The 21,303-nt window shown below is 46.5% G+C and overlaps 1 pseudogene; it reads right to left on the reverse strand.

The window, feature by feature from the left end:
• Nucleotides 1-735: 735 nt before the first annotated feature.
• LOC124551597 lies at nt 736-852 on the reverse strand (annotated as a pseudogene).
• Nucleotides 853-21,303: the final 20,451 nt, after the last annotated feature.

The following is a 21,303-nucleotide window of genomic DNA, read 5'->3' on the forward strand; positions in this document are numbered from 1 at the left end:
TGACGTATAACACAGAAGGTAACCGAAAGAAATACGTAATGAGACGAGCAGAAAGGGAACTTTTATGCAAAGAGATGATTGAACTGAAGTCACCGCGACTCATGATGACCCACTGGACATTACAAGAGGTGGTACACCGCTCTTAAGGGGGGAAACCACATTAGGAGGCTGTCTGATTTTTTGCGATTTTTTTGGGTGGGAAGAATTAATTAGAACTTAATTAAATTTTGACATCACTTCAACTATATTTCGAACAGTTTTTGTGAATTTTTTGAATATTTTCAGCCAAAAATAACAAAGTTACGCTGTGATGTCGGCTGAAGTTCGTGAGTACAGTTCCCAGATTGCGTGCAGTGTAGCCATTCCCATTTTCATCTGAGGTAAAAAAAGGTTTTGATTTTACATTAATAACTTATTTTCTAAGTGTATGAACCTCAATGCAGGTGGAAATAATGAAAACTAAAAAAATTGCTGGCGTTGGAACAGTTTACTTCGATTTTGACGATTTTTTCTCTAATTATGTAAACAATAAAGCACTCCGTCTTCAGGCCACAAGTGGCCCATCGGGACCATCCGACCGCCGCGTCATCCTCAGTTGAGGATGCGGATAGGAGGGGCATGGGGTCAGTACACCGCTCTTCCGGTCGTTATGATGGTTTTCTTTGACCGGTGCCGCTACTATTCGGTCGAGTAACTCATCAATTGGCATCACGAGGCTGAGTGCACCCCGAAAAATGGCAACAGCGCATGGCAGCTGGATGGTCACCCACCCAAGTACCGGCCACGCCCGACAGCGCTTAACTTCGGTGATCTCACGGGAACCGGTGTATTAACTGCGGCAAGGCCGTTGCCAATTATGTAAACAATAATACCTTTAAAATCATGATATCTCACAAGTTGGTTCATATAATTCGTAATTTTATAAAGTATCATAGTATCACTTTTCATAATGATCGGTTCTATACTTTCTGAGTTAGACTGCACGCAAATGTGAAAAAAGTCATTTCGAGATAAACGTGTTTAAAGAATGAATACTCGGAAACCAGAAATGAAAGGAAGTTAACAATAATGTAGAATGCTTACCGATTAATCTGCTATTCCAGCACCATAAAATAAGCCTTGTTCTTTCTCATAGGCTTCGTTTTGTGCTTGCAGCAGAGCTTTCCGAGCTCCCTTCGATTTCAATGAACTATGTCGATTCTGCCGGCTTACGCACTGGTTATCCATTTGTTCGGCATAATTGAAGCTTTGCGTGCCTACTACAATTCCTGCCTTCTTTACGACTATCAGAAGGGACGAATTTCCTTCACTGAATAAGCCAGCTGCTAAATACGATGCCAATTCAGCACTTTTAATCCGAAGTGCAAGTGCTTTGGAGCTAATCGCCAGATAGCGGAATTAAAACTTTCATTCGCATTTTGTGCGTGCCCACCTAAACACCTCTCCAGTAATTCACCCCGTGATAAATCTTCAAATATGAGAAGAATTTCCTTCTGTATGTCGGGGTGCAATGGAGTAGCGTGCGGTTCATGTTCCATTGCAAGGGCTGTTCGTTTCTGCCACTCGCGCCTGCTGTCTTCTCCCTCTGGGCAATACTCGTGTCGTGGATTTTCATCCGTGGAAATCATGAGATAGTATGTCGCCATAATTGTGCCGATGTGCACTCGGTTCTATGCTCATAAAATCTAAACGAAGGCGAATTTCGCTTTGAAATTTTGACAGCGTATTCTTGGATAGTTAACGATTTATGCAATTAAAAAAATCGTATTTTTCGAACCTCCGTTAGGTGGTTTCCTCTCTCAGTGGGGTGCGTGATTACCACAAACGACAATGCGTGTTCTGTAACGTGTTCCAATGCTGACCATAACGCTGGTAAAGAGCCCTCGTGCTAGGCCGTCCCATTCCCCCCACCAGCGCGGCTGACAAATGCTGGATGTCGTCGGCGCATACGGACGCAGTGCAACACGTCTCTCCAACACTCCCGCACGTGTTCAATAGGATTTGTCGGCGAAACGGGAAGGGCGGTCCATACACCGAACATCGCGTCGTTCCAAGAGCTCCTTCACCTGCGACGTTCGATGCTGTCACGCACTGCCAGCCATAAAAATGCACCACTGGAAACATGCACGTGGGGAACAAGTGCAGACTCACAGTAACATTGACCGGTGAGTGTATCGTGTTCGAAGATGTGGACGTCAGTGCGCCTTTGCAACATTATGCCTCCCAATAACATAGCACCTGGGCCACAAAAATGATAGTGCTTGACAGTACTGGAAGTAGCCACACATGGCGAGAGTTGAGAACACACAAGGCACCCAAGAACGGTGTGGAACAGTCAGCGCCAGATGGCGTGAAAAGAAAACCAGTTTGTTTTCTTCGGACCGAACAAAAACCAGCTGACCAATGTATGACTTGCCACGACTGTAAGACAATCGCCTTACATCTACATATATATTCCGCTAGCCACCAAGCGGTGTGTGGCGGAAGGCACAATTCGCGCCCAAGTCATATTTGCCCCCCTCTGTCCCACTCGCGGATCGCGCGAGGGAAAAACGACTGTCTGAACGCCTCAGTGCGAGCTCTTATTTCCCTTATCTTTCAGTGATGATCATTACGCGATTTGGAAGTCGATGGAAATAATATATGCTCTACATTCTCGGTGACGATTGGATTTCGAAATTTTGTGAGCAGCCCCATCTGTTTAGCGCGTCGTCTATCTACAAGTGTGTTCCACCTCAAACTTTCTATGAGATTTGTAACGCTCTCGCGATGGCTAAATGTACCAGTCACGAATCTCGTCGCTTTTCTTTGGACCTTCTCAATCTCTTGAAACAGACCCAACTCGTAACGGTCCCATACAGACGAACAATAAGACTGGTCGAACTAACGTATTGTAAGCAATTTCCTTTGTTGAAGGAATGCATCGCTTCAGGATTCTACCAACAAACCGCAATCTAGAGTTTGCCTTACCCGTTACTAGTGTAATCTGATCATTCCATTTGAAATCATTTCGAATAGTCACACCCATTGACTGATGTCACCGCTTCCAAAGACTGATCATTTGTTTTGCACTCATACATTAATGGGAATTTTCGCTTTGTTATACGCAGTAGGTTACACTTATTAATATTGAGAGATAGCTGCCAGTCATTACACCACGCATTTATTTTCTGCAAATTCTCATTGATTTGTTCACAACTTTCGTGTGATACTACTTTCCTGTAGACTACAGCATCATCGGCAAACAGTGTAATGCCGCTGTCAGTACCACCAACCAACTTGTTTATGTAAATCGTAAAATGCAGCGAATCTATTACGCTGCCCTGGGGCACACCTGAAGTTACGCTTGTTCCTGTTGAAGTTCCCCCGTTCAGGACGACATACTGCTCCCTGTCCGTTAGAAAACTTTCTGTCCAACCGCATGTGTCATCGGATAGACCGTAAGCGCGCACTTTTTGGAGCAAGCGACAGTGCGGAACTGAGTCGAACGCCTTTCCAAAGTCGAGGAATATGGCATCAATCTGGGAGCCGGTATCTAGAGCCTGTTGTATATCATGCACAAAGAGGGCCAGCTGTGTCTCTCATGACCGCTGTTTCCTAAAACAGTGCTGGTTTCTGCAGATGAGCTTCTCAGAGTCTAGAAAGGACATTATGTCTGAACAGAAAATATGTTCCATGATTCTACAACAAATCGACGTCAGTGAAATTGGCCATTAACTATGTGCATCCGATTTTTCACCCTTTTTATAGAGTGCTATGACCTGGGCCTTCTTCCAGACCCGTGGAACTATCCGCTGTTCCAATGATCTCTGATAGATGATGGAAAAGAATGGTGCTATGTTTGTAGCATAGTCAACATATAATCCCACGGGGATACCGTCTGGGCCAGATGCTTTCCTGGCGTCTAAGGATGTTAACTGTTTTACAGTCCCAGATACACTAACCACTATGTCAGCCATCCTTGGGTTTGTTCGATAATTGAAAGGGGGAATGGTGCTGCAGTCCTCTACCCTAAACGAGTTTTTGAAAGCTAGGTTTAGAGTTTCGGGCTTCTGTTACACTACCCCTTCTGTTAGCAAGAGAAGGTATTGAATTATTTGTAGCGTTCATAGTTTTTACGTACGAAACTGCAGATAAAATATTGCTTTCAAATTCGTTAAAAGAGTCTCTCATTATCCTTCTGACAACTGCTTTCATTTCGCATAATTTCTGTTTGTCAGCGGGGCAGTGGCCACGTTTAAAACGACTGTGCAAAATTCTCTGCTTTCTCAACAACTTCCTAATATGTTTGTTGTACCAAGGTGGATCCTTTCCCTCCCCTATAGTTTTGCTTTCACATACTTCTCTAGCACATGGTGGACAATACCTTTAAATTCAGACCAAAGATGCTCAATATATTTGTGTCCCGCGGTGAATGCTTGGAGTTGACTATGAAGATATTCATTAATGACACTTTTATTTGCTTTCCCAAACAAGAAAACTCTACGCTGTCCTAGGATAACGTCACACGAATCTTTGTTTCTGCCCCCTGTGATAAACGTGTAATTTTCCCAGTCAATGGATGCCGGCCGGAGTGGCCGAGCGGTTCTACGCGCTTCAGTCTGGAACCGCGCGACCACTACGGTCGCAGGTTCGAATCCTGCCTCGGGCATGGATGTGTGTGATGTCCTTAGGTTAGTTAGGTTTAAGTAGTTCTAAGTTCTAGGGGACTGATGACTTCAGAAGTTAAGTCCCATAGTGCTCAGAGCCATTTGAGCCAGTCAATGGATGCTAGGTTAAAGTCTCCACCTATAACTAATGGATAAGTTGGGTATTTACTTCTTATGTACTCAAGACTTTCCCTGAAACGTTCTGCGACTTTTGTTGCGGATGCTGGTGGTCTATAAAAACATTTTAATACAACGGTCAGTCCATGTCTGATTGATAGCTTTATCCAAACTATTTCACAGCCAGCTTTTAACAGCAACGAACACACCACCTCCCACAGCATCAGTCCTATCCTTCCTAAACTTTTCCAATCAGAGTTCAAAATTTCACTGCTTTTTATGTCTGGTTTCAACCAGCTTTCGGTACCTAATATAATATTGGCATTGCTGCTGTTTATTTCGGAGATTAACTCGGGGATCTTGCTACAGACACTTTGACAATTTAATAGCACGAGATTAAGCATACTTAAATCATTTGGAATGACCTGTTTCGGCGAACTAACAATTTTTACAGTTGCCGACCGGGGATAAGTCCCTGTAGGCGCACTATGCTCTGTGCCCTCATTGGCTCAGATGGATAGAGCGTCTGCCATGTAAGTAGGAGGTCCCGGGTGCGAGTCCCGGTAAGGGCACACATTTTCAAAATGTCCCCAATGAAGTATTTCAACGCCTGTTTGCAGCTAGGCTGTCCATTTAATTATCATTTCATTCTAGCGAAAACTGCACGGTCATCAACGGTACCTGTTCTTACGGGAACAGATGTTGTTGTTGTTGTGGTCTTCAGTCCTGAGACTGGTTTGATGCAGCTCTCCATGCTACTCTATCCTGTGCAAGCTTCTTCATCTCCCAGTACCTACTGCAGCCTACATCCTTCTGAATCTGCTAAGTGTATTCATCTCTTGGTCTCCCTCTACGATTTTTACCCTCCACGCTGCCCTCCAATACTAAACTGGTGATCCCTTGATGCCTCAGAACATGTCCTACCAACCGATCACTTCTTCTAGTCAAGTTGTGCCACAAAAATCTCTTCTCCCCAATCCTATTCAGTACTTCCTCATTAGTTATGTGATCTTCCCATCTAATCTTCAGCATTATTCTGTAGTACCACATTTCGAAAGCTTCTATTCTCTTCTTGTCCAAACTATTTATCGTCCATGTTTCACTTCCATACATGCCTACACTCCATACAAATACTTTCAGAAACGACTTCCTCACACTTAAATCTGTACTCGATGTTAAGAAATTTCTGTTCTTCAGAAACGCTTTCCTTGCCATTGCCAGTCTACATTTTATATCCTCTCTGCTTCGACCATCATCAGTTATTTTGCTCCCCAAATAGCAAAACTCCTTTACTACTTTAAGTGTCTCATTTCCTAATCTAATTCCTTCAGCATCACCCGACTTAATTCGACTACATTCCATTATCCTTGTTTTGCTTTTGTTCATTTTCATCTTATAGCCTCCTTTCAAGACACTGTCCATTCCGTTCAACTGCTCTTCCAAGTCATTTACTGTCTCTGACAGAATTACAATGTCATCGGCGAACCTCAAAGTTTTATTTCTTCTCTCTGGCAACAGATACTACCTTCATATATAGTTAAAATATGGCTTCCCGGCCATTGACCTGCTTGTGTGAACTCACACGCTATGCCCAAACTCTTATGGGACTTGGTAGATCCAACTGCTACGAGTAATGAGTATGATGGGCAAACATCTATTAGGCGCACAACGAATATAGTGGTGTGGACATGTTGGGAATGTGGGTCTCACGGGGAGCGTGCAAGGGATAAGTCCCTGCAGGCGCACTATTCTCCGTGCTCTCGGTGGCTCACAGTCTGCTTTAGGCAGTGGTGCGGCACGGACCTGCTGTCCCGGCCGCGGGCGCGCGTGGACGAGGAAGTGTTTACACCGCCGGTACTCGTGCGTGTTGTTGTCTGACTCGATCGCCATGGCACACAATTTTCGAAAGACTACTCTCCAATTTACGTTCGAGAACGAATTTGCCAGACCCAAAGCTTTCGAAATAGAGCGTTTTTTGAGGGAAGAAGTTCGTTTACCTGCTGCAGACATAATTGGAATACACCTGTCCATTGTAAGCAGTACAATGTACGTAAAGATGACCGATGAAACTGCGTGTGAAAGAACTCTCTCCGCTGCTCAAAGAGGATTTAAATTTCGGCACTATGATGGCCATATCAGCGATGTAACAGTAGCTCCTTCAGGATTGGGTGTGAGGGTCATTCGGATCTTTGAATTGCCGTTTGAGGTGCCAGAATCGATGGTTACTGAATCGCTGCGACCATATGGAACGGTACTTAGTCATACGCCTGAACGCTGGGCAAGTTTTAGTACATATCCTGTGCTTAACGGCGTGCGACAGGTGCAGATCCTCCTTACTAAACATATCCCGTCTTATTTATACATTGGCGGATGTCGAGCTATCTTGATCTACGATGGCCAGCCACGCACCTGTTCTGGCTGTGGTGGAGAAGGACATATCCGCTCGGAGTGCATAGAACGCCGCGTGGTGCAACTGCCACATGGAGAAGCGTCACAGCGAGAAGTTCCCACGCAACTGCCGATGACGTACGTGTCGGTGGCTCGCCGGGAGGTGTTGCCCAGTTCGGAGCGTGACAAGGACGTGTTTATGCAAGAGCAGACCGAGTTACGGGAGCATGGAGGTGACTCGGAGAATGTCCCTACACCCACGCCACGACAGTTGAGGGAGGAACCTTCCGAAAACTCACATGAAGCACGCGGCGTGGAAGTCGAGGTCGAGACAGTGGCGCCGGCAACGGCCCAACGAACGATCGACGAACACAGTGAGGCAGCAGAGGGCAGGGCACGCAAACACCGATCGCCTAAGCGTCGCAAAAAGCGTCGCCATAGTTCGGGTGACACGTCCCCCCCTAGCCTAGGGGACACGGAAGGTATCCTAGCCGAAGAACTGTCTGACACAGAACACGTGCCTTTAGAGGACGCTGACAGTATTCCGTCAGATGGTGACCGGATGTCTTGCCTTTCAGATGGGCCCTCTTCATTGACACCGACTGACCCAGCGCTACCGACGAAGGAGTCAGGGATACCAATGTCCCAGCAGCCACGTCGAAATACATCAGAGGACGTTTCTCGGATGGATGACCACTGCGACTGGGCGGAACCAGTCGAAGACATACAGGAATTGCCACCTCCTAATGATGACCACTCACCTACAGGATGCACACCACGGAACGACAACAAAGGAGGGCAGCACGTTGGCGGGCACCCCTCTGAGCACGAATAGTGGACTAAAGCCCTTGGAGTTCTCAATGACATGACACGAGCATGACAACAGCGACAACGGACCAAGCATATAAGGTGGCCACAGTGAACATTAACACCGCACGTTCGATTGCAAAGATGCAACTTCTCCGGGACATGATTTACGCCACTGACTTTGATATTCTGCTGATGCAGGAAACCTGCAATTCTGCTTTTCCCGACGTGCATAGATACAACACTTACCTAGCGCCGACTCCCGATGGAGGACGTGGCACAGCGATGCTAGTCCGGGAAGGGATTCCGGTGTGTGACCTCGATTACCTTCCTTCGGCTCGGGGTTTGGCTATGACCGTGAACGGCATTCGTATCGTCAACATCTATGCACCCTCCGGATCTGACAATCGACAGGCGCGTGCACGATTCTACTCGGAGGAGATTGCCCCCCTATTCCATGGCAGGTATGACCACATCTTGGTAGGGGGGGGATTTTAACTGTGTACTCACACCGAAGGATCAAACTCCTAATTTAAGCTCCTGCCACGCATTGAACACGATCTGCCGGGACATGGCCCTTATGGACACGTGGGAAATGATCCATGGGCAGCGAGAGGGCTACACGTATTTTACTAGCCACTCGGCGAGCAGGCTGGATCGGATTTATGTTTCTGACGGATTAAGAGATCACGTGTTGGCTGCTGAACGTTGGCCCACAGCTTTTACGGATCACCTTGCATATTTATGCACGTTAACCCTCCCACGGCAGAGGGTCTGGCGGAGTCGTAGTTCCTGGAAACTTAATTCATCCTTATTAGTTGATCTCGAATGTCGCCAGCGGATCGAAGAAACATGGCAGACTTGCACTCGCCGTCTGCCGCTGCACCGTGCGGTTCTTTCGTGGTGGCTGCCGTGTGCAAAACCGGCGATACGAAGAGCTCTCATCACGTATGGCAAAGAAAAAGCGAAATGGCTCCGAGATACACGTGATTATTACTACATGGTGCTCCGCGACCTGTCCTCCAGGGCCCCATCGCCCGAGCGTCAAGCGGAAGTCCATCGCATTCAGGCCTGCATTTTATCGATCACGAGACGTCGATTGGAGGGACTTTCGATCCGTGTTCGGTGTTTGGACAACGTCGATGGAGAACGTATTGGCACGCATCATGTGTCCAAGGGACATGCGCGTAATCGACGATCCCTAATCACAGTCCTCCATGATGACGATGGTCGGCCCTTGACGTCGCGACAGGACATTGCTGCTGAGTTTCTGGAGCATTACCGCCTCCTTTTCACTAGGACGCCGACGGACAATCGGACAGGAGAAGAAATTTTGCGACAGATGCAAACGGAGGTGGAAGTTCCGGATGCAGAGGCGCTATTGGAACCTCTAACGGAAGATGACATCCGGGGCGCACTCGCGAAGGGTGCGGTGCATAAATCCCCTGGGCCAGATGGGTTGACACTCGAATTTTACCGCGCATTTGCGGATTTAATGATGTCCCAGTTGTTATTGATATATAATGAGTTATTGAGCCCTGCCACGGACGTTCCGTCGCAGTTCATGGCGGGAATACTTATACCAATACCGAAATCGACAGCGAGTGTCAGCGCCCATCAATTTAGACCGCTCACGATGCTTAATACTGATTATAAGATCTTTGCGCGAATGTTGGCGGCAAGGCTCAAGACTGTAATATCCAAGACAATACCACCAGACCAGGCCTGTCTAGGGGTTCGGAACAACATACATTCTATCCTCGGCGAATACCGTGACGTAATTTCCCTGACGGAAGCTTGTCGCATGCGAGCGGCGTTCGTATCGGTGGATTTTGATCGTGCCTTTGACAGGATCAACCATGGTTTCCTTGACTCGATCATGCGACGCATGGCGATACCACATGATTTTATTACCGTCCTCATGCGCCTCCTTCGCGGCGCTTCTTCGACGGTGAGAGTCAATGGCAGGGAGGTAGGAACGATTCCTGTTTGCAGCTCAGTTAGGCAAGGATGTCCCTTGTCAATGATACTGTTTACAATAGCGCTCGAACCATTGATGCGGACTCTTAGACGGACTCTAACAGGCGTCCGACTCCGTGCGAGCTCCTTCACGTGTCGTGCATATGCCGACGACTTGATGATACTCGTCCGGTCGGAGAACGAAGTAAATCAGGTGGTTACCCTTCTTACTACGTACGGAGTAGCTGCGGGAAGCAGGGTCAACATGAATAAAACCAAGATCATGCACATCGGTCGAGGGCTGGACGCTCTGCACAGTCCGTTTACGACGGTGGACATTTTGCGATGCTTAGGTGTATTGTTCACCCGCTCGCTACGGCAATCAGCGGCGGCGAGCTATCGACGTCTCCTCCAGAACGTCCGACTGCACATACGCAACAATTCACTTCGAACGCACGACCTGCTCCAAAGGGTGGACTACACTAATGTTCACCTTCACCTGGCCTCGCGACTGCCGCACCTGGCACAGGTACTGCCAATGCCACATGGTATTGCTGACAGATTAATGGCGGCCTTTGGATACTATGTCAGCCACGGAATGTTGTTTAAGGTCAAATACAAGACTTTAACTCTCCCACACCATTCTGGAGGACTTAACCTCACGGATGTGCGGAACAAGGCTCTAGCTCTATACCTGCGAGCGACGCTACGCACTTGGAACCAACGGCAACACGCCATCACGTCGGCCATCCTGGATGTGCTTCTTCCCACGTCCTTTGAACCACCGGTGGCGGTAGGCACAATCTCGCCCTCTTTTTCTCACGTCGCGCGATTTTTTGTTGATTTTAGTTATGTTCAGTTACAGATACCTTTTACAAGAATCACCACTACCCGTGAGATATATCGATACTTGCGGTGTCATCATGGCAGCAATGTTGTCGAACTTAAATACCCAACACGAAACTGGCGACAGATTTGGAGAGCTGTCCATACACCTCTCCTCACCACAGCAGCGCGATCGTCATGGTATACACTAATCAACCGCAAGATAGTCAACCGCCAACGATTGTACGACATTCGCATGGTAGATTCCCCGCTCTGCCTTATATGTGGCATGCAGGACACCGACGAACATTCTCTGCAGTGCGGTGAGGCAAAGGATGTTTGGCGGCTGACGCAACGCATCATGGCCCTCCTCCGACGCACCGACGAATCAACGATCACGACGGACGCTTTATTTTTCCCTGACGCTGTATTTTTCCCCTCACAAAAAACTTCGGCAATTCGATGGATTGGAGGACACGCATCGCACTACGTGCTTTCGCGGACCTTGATATCGGGCATGGACTACTGGCATTATCTACTAGAACAACACGAAATCATCCGACGCCACTCTAAATATAAAACGCATTTTGCGAACTTTCTAGGCAGCATGTGTCATAACCCCCGAAGCGGTGGGGCGTCCCAGGTTTACATTTTCAACATGTCCCTAATGAAGTATTTCAACACCTGTTTGCAGCTAGGGTGTCCATTTAATTATCATTTCAATATAACTTGTAGTTAATTTCGCTTGTATCGATCGGTTGACGCATACTTGCTGGGACGACCTTGCTTTTTACGGTCACACGCTTTACTGCTAGACGACCTGTTCCCATTACGAATGTGACGGTGGTGGTTCTTGTGCGTCGTGTGATGAGCGCTGACCCGGTGAGTGGCTCCGCCGGAGTTAGTGAGAGACGGAGAATTGGCTGGCGGGCGGACGCTGCCAGGGAAACACAGGGGCGACCAGATCGGTTCTGTTATGCTTTCGCGTCGCAACGTAGATGTACGCGCGGAGGGAAACGCAGCCGAGTGGAAGCGAAGTTTTCGCTGTTATCCTAAGGCGGGCCGAGCACGTGAATATGCACACACCGGGCGGCGCTCGTGTGTTATCCCGGCGGCGGGGCAGCGCGTGTGGCGACATTCCCATAGAGCAGGGGGAGCCGCGGGGAAGGCGAGGGCAGAATACACACACTGCCGGCGCCCGAACGGCGGAGAAGCGGAGGAGAAAAATCAACTGGCGGCATAAAAAAATAATAAGGGCCGAGGCGAGGCACAGGCAGCAGGCAGTCAGGGGTAGCAGAGGAGAGGACGGAGGAGGAGAGGCCGTAGATTCTCCAATGATGCGGAAATTCACTTTTCTGCCGTCGGCGGGGAGCAGGGCTCGGGGTGGAAAGCGCGCGGGTGGCCAGCCGCCTCCCTCTGTGACCGTGTTTGCGGGAGGGGAGGAGAAAGGTCGAGGAAAATACGAGGACACACGGGGAGCGACAAGTAAGATAGATAGCGGGTGTGTGAGGGAGGCGAGCCCGGCTAGGGGAGATTTAACGGGGGGAGGGGCGAAAGCAATGTCCGCCATTTTGCAGCCACCCCTGTGGCTATCTGCGCCCCCTGGCCGGGGTGGGCGGCGACTGGTGAGTCAGCAGACCACCAGGTCTGGAGGGTGGGACGGAGGGAGGGAGGGATGATGGACGAGCGAGCGAGGGATCAAGGACGCTGGTGCCACTGCACCTGCTGTCTGCTCTCAGCACTCACCTCTCCGCTTACGCGCTGGGTAATCCCAACAACCTTCTCTTCATTATGCTTTGTGCAGGTCAATCAGCAGCATCAGAGCCATAGCACGAAAATAAACATCAGTAGGGTAGAGGAAAAGGCCAATAATACAGGGTGTCCGAAAAGTCTTTCCCTGATTACATAAATTGATAACGCAGGCTAGAAGTAAGAAACAAATATGAAACTGGTGTCTAATTGTTTACAAACTATCAAAGTTTTTTTTTCACACATCAGTAAACTTCTACATGAGCACCGTTGGTAGCACGTAGCACATCTAGGTGATATTCAATATCCGTCCACACATTAGCCAACATCACTGGAGGGATCGATTCAACGACTGTGGTTATCTGTTGCCGCAAGGTTTCAAGATCTGGTGTTCGGTAGACCTCGTCCTTGACATAACCTCATAAAAAGAAGTCTAATGGGGTTATGTCAGGAGAGCGTGGAGGCCAAACCGTTGGCCCATCACGACCAATCCATCGCCCAGGAATGGTCATATCGAGATAGGCACGGACGTCCAAACCCCAATGAGGCGGTGTACCGTCTTGCTGAAACGAGACATCGAGGTGATAATGAAGCAGCTGAGGAACAGCATACAGATGCAATATGTCCGGATACACTGCAGATGTGATGATAGCCTCAGCGAAGAAGAATCGCCCGATAATTGGATCGTGCAATAGCGTGCACCAAACATTCACCTTTGGACTGCCTCTGGTGCACTCCTTGACCTCGCCAGGAACCCCAAATGAGCACATTATGGCGATTCGCTACTCCACTGTCAAAAAAGGTCGCTTCGTCGGAAAAGGCAATTTGTGTGAGATAACCATCATCGTCCTCAATACGTGATAGCATTTCGACCGCAAAGTCATATCGACGTGTACTGTCATTGGGCAACAAGGCCTGAACGATTTGCACTTTGTATGCACGAAACAATAAACGTTTATGTAAAATGTCATGGAGAGAACTTTTCGGCATCTGTGTTTCACGTGAGGCCCTGCGCACCGATTTCTTCGCATAAAAGACTGCCTTACAGCTTCCACCCTGTCTGCTGAGGTTCTTGGTCGACCAGACCTCGGAAGGTCAGCAACCGATCCTGTGTTCTTGAACCTCTCATACCAGGCTTTAATGCTCTTGACATCAGGTGGATTCCTTCCAAATGTTGTCTGGAAGTGTCTCTGCACTGTGGTTGGTGATCGTGTCTCATGGTACCACAAGACACACTGTGCCTTCTCCTGATGGTTAACATGGCTTCTTGGACGCTGCACCTCATCCACTACTTACGTACTGCGAACCTAAAGCAGAAAAAAAAACTTTGATAGCTGTAAACAATTCGACACAAGTTTCATATTTGTATCTTACTTCTAGCCTGAGTTATCAATTTATGTAATCAGGGGAAGACTTTTCGGACACCCTGTATAAAAGGATTTAGCCAAGGATGTTCGATATCTCCTTATTTAGTTAGTCACATGTTCCAGTAATCATTTGAACGCTACTCTTATCCAAATGATGCCTCCTACTCGTACGCTACGTCAATTGTTGGTATGTCTATTTCTTGTACAGAAGAAATTTAGAGGTCCTTTGAGAAAGGTATTCAGATCACGAAGGGAAAGGATGGAAGACTGCGGGTTAACATCCCGTCCGTGTGGTGGTCATTAGAGATGGAGCACAAGCTTAGATTCTGTCAAGTATTGGGAAGGAAACTGGCCGTGTCCTTCCAAAGGAACCATCGTGGCAGTTGCTTGGAGTGATTTACGGAAATTACAGAAAACCTAACACGTGGAATAAGATTTTCACTCTGCAGCGGAGTGTGCGCTGATATGAAACTTCCTGGCAGATTAAAGTTGTGTGCGGACCGAGACTCGAACTCGGGACCTTTGCCTTTGGAAGGTAGGAGACGAGACTCTGGCAGAACTGAAGCTGTGGGGACGGGTCGTGAGTTTTGCTCGGGTTGCTCAGACAGTAGAGCACTTGCCCGCGGAAGGCAAAGGTCCCGAGTTCGAGTCTCGGACCGGCACACGGTTTTAATCTGCCAGGAGGTTTCGTTACCTAACACGTGGATTTGAATCGTCGTCCTCCCGAATGCAAGTCCAGTGTGCTAATCACTGCGCCCTTTCGCTCGGCAGATCATGAAGGAAAAGACAAGAGGAATGACAACCAATGGTGAAAGGATACATCGCGTCAGTTTTGCCCATGGCATCGTATTAGTTGGAGCCTCCGAAAAAGAAACGAAGAGATTGCTGCAAGTTATCACACACTTTTAAACAATGGAAATTCAGAGTGGACAATCAGAAATTGAAGCTACTGATAGTAAGGAAACTGTGGAAGATATTAAAACAAATATAAAAATTGATGACGTCAGAATTGGTCAGATGGAAAATTTTTGTTAAAAATAGCTCTGAGCACTATGGGACTTAACATCTGAGGTCATCAGTCCCCTAGAACTTAGAACTACTTAAACCTAACTAACCTAAGGACATCACACACATCCATGCCCGAGGCAGGATTCGAACCTGCGACCGTAGCGGTCGCGCGGTTCTAGACTGAAGCGCCCAGAACCGCTCTGCCACTCTGGCCGGCAATTTTTATTTAATTTAATTTTTTTTTTTTTAATTTAGGCAGTAGACTCTCAGAGGACAGTGAATGCGAAATGGAAGTCAAGAGAAGGATTGCACTGGCAAAACCGGCGTTTATGTCTAGTGAAAACATTTTAACTGGCAAAACAATGAACACGAATGTGAAAGAATGAATGTACTAAATCATTTGTATGATAAATGATTCATACAGAGTGAAAATCTCATTCTGGCTTTTGTATGATGTTCACTGCTCAACGGAAGTGAAAGCCAAATACTGGGTTAGCTGGAAACGAATCGACTTGAACCTGCTGAAGTGTGGATAGGGTGGAAAATGACAAGAAAGAAATTGGAAGCAAAGGAAAAAGTAGCCTGAAAGTCCTAAAGGAAGTCAACAAAGAGAGACAATTACTAAAGGAAAGGCAAAACAGAAAAAAACAAAATTTACAACACCCCATCAGACACAAGAGTTTCATCATTAACATTTTTGTAGGGAAAGTGTTGGGAAAGAACGCAAGAGGACAAATAGGAAGAAGTAGAATGAGGCGACATAAGTCATGCAGTAACGATACAGATAGCGGCAGTATCGCGTACACAAGGTATAAAATGGCAGTGCATTGATGCAGCTATCATTTGTACTCAGGTGATTCATGTGAAAAGGTTTCGATTGTTATTATGGCCGCACAACGGGATTAACAGACTTGAACGCGGAACGTAGTTGGCACTAGACGTATGGGTCATTCCATTTCGGAAATCGTTTAGGAATTCAGTATTCCGAGATCCACAGTGTCACGAATGTGCCGAGAGTACCCGTTTTCTGGCATTACCTCTCACCATGGACAAAGCAGTATCCAACGGCTTCCACTTAACGACTGACAGCAGCGGCTTCTGCGTGGAGTTGTCAGTGCTAACAGACAGGCAACACTTTGTGAGATAACTCCAGAAATCAGTGTGGGACGTACGAAGAACCTATCCGTTACGAGAGTGCGGTGACATTTGGTGTTAATGGACTATGGCAGCAAATGACCGACGCGAGTGCCTTTGCTGACAGCACGACATCGTCTGCAGTGCCTCTCCTGGACATGTGACGATATCGGTTGGATCCTAGACGACTGGAAAACCACGGTCTGGTCGGATGATTCCGGATTTCATTTTGTAAGAGCTGATGGTGGGGTTCCAGCATGGCGCAGATCCCACGAAAACATAGAACTGGATCGTCAACAAGACAATGAGCAAGCTGGTGATGGCTACATGATGGTGCCGGCTGTGTTCACATGGCATGTACTGGGTCCTCTGGTCAAACTTAACCGATCATTGACTGGCAATGGTTACGTTGGGCTACTTGGATATCATTTTCAGCCATTAATGGACTCCATGTTCCCACACAATGATGTTATGTCACGCAACATTCTCGACAGTTCGAGGGAACGATTTGTTCACCCAGATCGCTCTAGATGAATCCCATCGAACATTTATGGGACATCAACGAGAGGTCAATTCGTGTAGAAAATCCTACAACCGGCAACACTTTCGCAATTGTGGACGTCTATACAGGGTGTTACAAGAAGGTACGGCCAAACTTTCAGGAAACATTCGTCACACACAAAGAAAGAAAATATGTTATGTGGACATGTGTCCGGAAACGCTTACTTTCCATGTTAGAGCTCATTTTATTACTTCTCTTCATGTCACATTAATCATGAAATGGAAACACACAGCAACAGAACGTACCAGCGTGACTTCAAACACTTTGTTACAGGAAATGTTCAAAATGTCCTCAGTTAGCGAGGATACGTGCATCCACACTCCGTCGCATTGAATCTCTGATGCGCTGATGCAGCCCTGGAGAATGGCGTATTGTATCACAGCCGTCCACAATACGAGCATGAAGAGTCTCTACATTTGGTACCGGGGTTGCGTAGACAAGAGCTTTCAAATGCCTCCATAAATGAAAGTCAAGAGGGTTGAGGTCAGGAGAGCGTGGAGGCCATGGAATTGGTCCGCCTCTATCAATCCATCGGTCACCGAATCTGTTGTTGAGAAGCTTACGAATACTTCGACTGAAATGTGCAGGAGCTCCATCGTGCATGAACCACATGTTGTGTCGTACTTGTAAAGGTACATGTTCTAGCAGCACAGGTAGAGTACCCCGTATGAAATCATGATAACGTGCTCCATTGAGCGTAGGTGGAAGTACATGGGGCCCAATCAAGACATCACCAACAATGCCTGCCCAAACTTTCATAGAAAATCTGTGTTGATGACTTGATTGCACAATTGCGTGCGGATTCTCGTCAGCCCACACATGTTGATTGTGAAAATTTACAATTTGATCACGTTGGAATGAAGCCTCATCCGTAAAGAGAACATTTGCACTGAAATCAGGATTGACACATTGTTGGATGAACCATTCGCAGAAGTGTACCCGTGGAGGCCAATCAGCTGCTGATAGTGCCTGCACACGCTGTACATGGTATGGAAACAAATGGTTCTCCCGTATCACTCTCTATACTAACTGCAAAACTACGTTCGTGATGAACACTGACCTGTTGATGCTATGTACTGATGTGCTTGATGCTAGTACTGTAGAGCAATGAGTCACATGTCAACACAAGCACCGAAGTCATCATTACCTTCCTTCAACGGGGCCAACTGGCGGTGAATCGAGGAAATACAGTACATACTGACGACACTAAAATGAGCTCTAACATGGAAATTAAGCGTTTCCGGACACATGTCCACATAACATATTTTCTTTATTTGTGTGTGAGGAATGTTTCCTGAAAGTTTGGCCGTACCTTTTTGTAACACACTGTAGAGACAGCAAGGCTCACTAATTCTGCAGTGCATTCGTTGAGCTTTCATTTATATCCAGGTGATTCATGACAAATGGTTTCCATTGTGATTATGGCCGCGCGACGGTAATAACAGATTTTGAGCGCGGAATGTAGTTGGCGCTAGACGCCTGGGGCATTCCATTTCGTTAATAGTTAGGGAGCTCAGTACTCCGAGATCCACCAATGACTCGGTTAATTTTTAATGTTTGGCCAATTGGAGGCCATTGAAGGCCATACATAGATTTCAAGTTCCAAAACAACGATGGGATTTTTATTGATGACAATGCTCCATGTCAATGGGCCACATCTGGTCGCGATTGGTCTGAAGGACATTCTGAACAATTCGAGCGAGTAATATGCGCATAAAGATCACCCGATATGAATCCCAACGAACATTTACGGGGCATAATCCAGATGTCAGTTCGTGCACAAAATCCTGGCGGTGCACAAAACCCTGCACTGGCAACACTTTGGTAATTATGGACGGCTATAGAGGCAGCATTGCTCATAATTTCTGCAGGGTGTTTGCAACGACATGTTGAGTCCATTCGACGTGAATTGCTCCACAATGAAGAGCAAAAGAAGGTACGACACGATATTAGGAATCACCTCATGACCTCTGTCACCTCAGTGAGCTTGAAAGACATCGAGGACTGGAAATGACAATTACATTGAACTAAAGAGAAACGTCAGTGACAGAAGCGAGTGCTTGCAACGGTGAGGCATAAGCATTTAGCATATGTGTCAATGAGTGTCTCAGTGCACGTTAGTACATGAACAGGTCTTATTTCACGATTTGTGAGGCTCACAGTGATCCAGGAAAGTGTTTGTGTCTTTAATTCAAGTATGGACGTCAATCTTACATGACAGACGGATAATTTCAGTCATCACGAGCCGAGCGGAAACACTTTTGGTACCACATTTAGTTAACATATGTAAGTATGTTACAGCCAGAAAACAATAATCCAGAAAGGGTTTATCGTTACATGTAAAGTTTTAAATACCACATATAACATATTCGAAAAGGTATCTTGAACCTAGGCAGCATCTCTTTCCTGACTGAAGATGGGAATCGTTGACCTAGTTCAACTACCTGTTATACAAGATAGTGGTCCGCAACTGGAATAAAGACGCGAAAAATTCTTTATTTATTACGTGACCGTCTTAAGACAAACATAGAGCTTCTGGAATACACTCTGAAATTTCGAAGATAGCGGGGACAAAGTACAGGGAGTTAACTACAGAAACCGGAATGCAGCTGTAACATTCGAAGTTCGTGAAAGGGAAGAAGTGGTTGCAAAGGAAATGAGACAGAGTTGTAGCCTATCTCCCATGCTCTTATTAGAAAAAGAAGCGAAAGATACATCTGGAAAGAGAATTGAAGTTCAAGGAGAGCCAATATAAACTTCGAAGCTGGTGGGCGACGTTGTCATTCCGTCAGAGCTGCAAAGGACTTACAAGAGCATTTCAACGGAATGGATAGCGCTCTGAAAAGAGGATGTAAAATGAATATCAGGAAAAGTAAAATAAAAGTTACGAAGTGTACCGCTACAGCACCTCCTACGGCAATGTTGTTACTGTGGCGTGAAATAAAGTAAAAGCCGTACTGCGAGAATCTATAAGTTTAATAATCCACTGCTGCAAAACAGTAACCTCGGGGAAGATCAGTTTGGATTCCGTAGAAATGTTGGAACACGTGGGGCAATACTGACCCTACGACTTATCTTAGAAAATAGACTAAGGAAAGGCAAACCTACGTTTCTAGTATTTGGAGACTTAGAGAAAGCTTTTGACAATGTTGACTGGAATACTCTCTTTCAAATTCTAAAGGTGGCAGGGGTAAAATACAGGGATCGAAATGCTATTTACAATTTTTACAGAAACCAGATGGCAGTTATAAGAGTCGAGGGACATGAAAGGGAAGCATTGGTTGGGAAGGGAGTGAGACAGGGTTGTAGCCTCTCCCCGATGTTATTCAATCTGTATATTGAGGAAGCAGTAAAGGAAACAAAGAAAAATTTGGAGTAGGAATTAAAATCCGTGGAGAAGAAATAAAAACGTTGAGGTTCGCCGATGACACTGTAATTCTGTCAGAGACAGCAAAGGACATGGAAGAGCAGCTGAACGGAATGGAAAGTGTCTTGAAAGGAGGGTCTAAGATGAACATCAAAATAAACGAGAATAATGGAATGTAGTCGAATTAAATCGGGTAATGCTGCGGGAATTATATTCGGATGTGAGACGTTTTAAGTAGTAAAGGAGTTTTGCTATTTTGGGAGCAAAATAACTGATGATGGTCGAAGTAGAGAGAATATAAAATATAGACTGGCAATGGCAAGGAAAGCATTTCTGAAGAAGAGAAATTTGTGAACATCGAGTATCGATTTAAGTGTGAGGAAGTCGTTTCTGAAAGTATTTGCATGGAGTGCAGCCATGTATGGAAGTGAAACATGGACGATAAATAGTTTGTACAAGAAGAAAATAGAAGCTTTCGAAATGGGCTGCTACAGAAGAATGCTGAAGATTAGATGGGTAGATGACCTTACTAATGAGGAGGTACTGTATAGAATTGGAGAGAAGAGAAATTTGTGGCACAACTTGACTAGAAGGAGGGATCGGTTGGTAGGACATGTTGTGAGGCATCAAGGGATCACCAATTTAGTACTGGAGGGCAGCGTGGAGGGTAAAAATCGTAGAGGGAGACCAAGAGATGAATACACTAAACAGATTCAGAAGGATGTAGGTTGCAGTAGGTACTGGGAGACGAAGAAGCGTGCACAGGATAGAGTAGCATGGAGAGCTGTATCAAACCAGTCTCTGGACTGAAGACCACAACAACAACAGCTACCTTCGCATACTGTCATAAGCAAGTTCCACCTTCTCGAGTGGAGACACTACAGACTCAGTACGGTATTTCGTCGATTCATGTGGGGATGTATCGAGAAAGACACACCCCATTCGTTCGGGAGGACGACGTTTCAACCCGTGTCCTTCCATCCTGATTTAGGTTTTCCGTGATTTCCCTAAGTCGTTTAAGGGAAATGCCGGGATGGTTCCTTCGAAAGAGCGCTTAGAGCACTTCCGCATTCTTTCCCTGTTCTACCATAATCTGAGCTTGTGCTCCATCTCTAATGACCTCTATGTCAACAGGACGCCAAATACTGACCACCACCACCCAGAATGATACATACATTTACATCAGGATTTACTACCTCGCCATGAATGCACTACTATAATTATCTAGTATCATTACTTTCGGAAGAAACGTGATTTGTTGTAGAGGTTCATGTGTTTGGTGAATGATTGGAAAAAAAGAAATGAAATGAGGAGACAGAAAGGCAGTAGGGATAGACAGAGTTGTAGCGTCTGCTGGTTAAGAAACCGCCG

This window comes from Schistocerca americana, chromosome 9, assembly GCF_021461395.2.
Source record: "Schistocerca americana isolate TAMUIC-IGC-003095 chromosome 9, iqSchAmer2.1, whole genome shotgun sequence".
Lineage (NCBI taxonomy): Eukaryota > Metazoa > Arthropoda > Insecta > Orthoptera > Acrididae > Schistocerca > Schistocerca americana.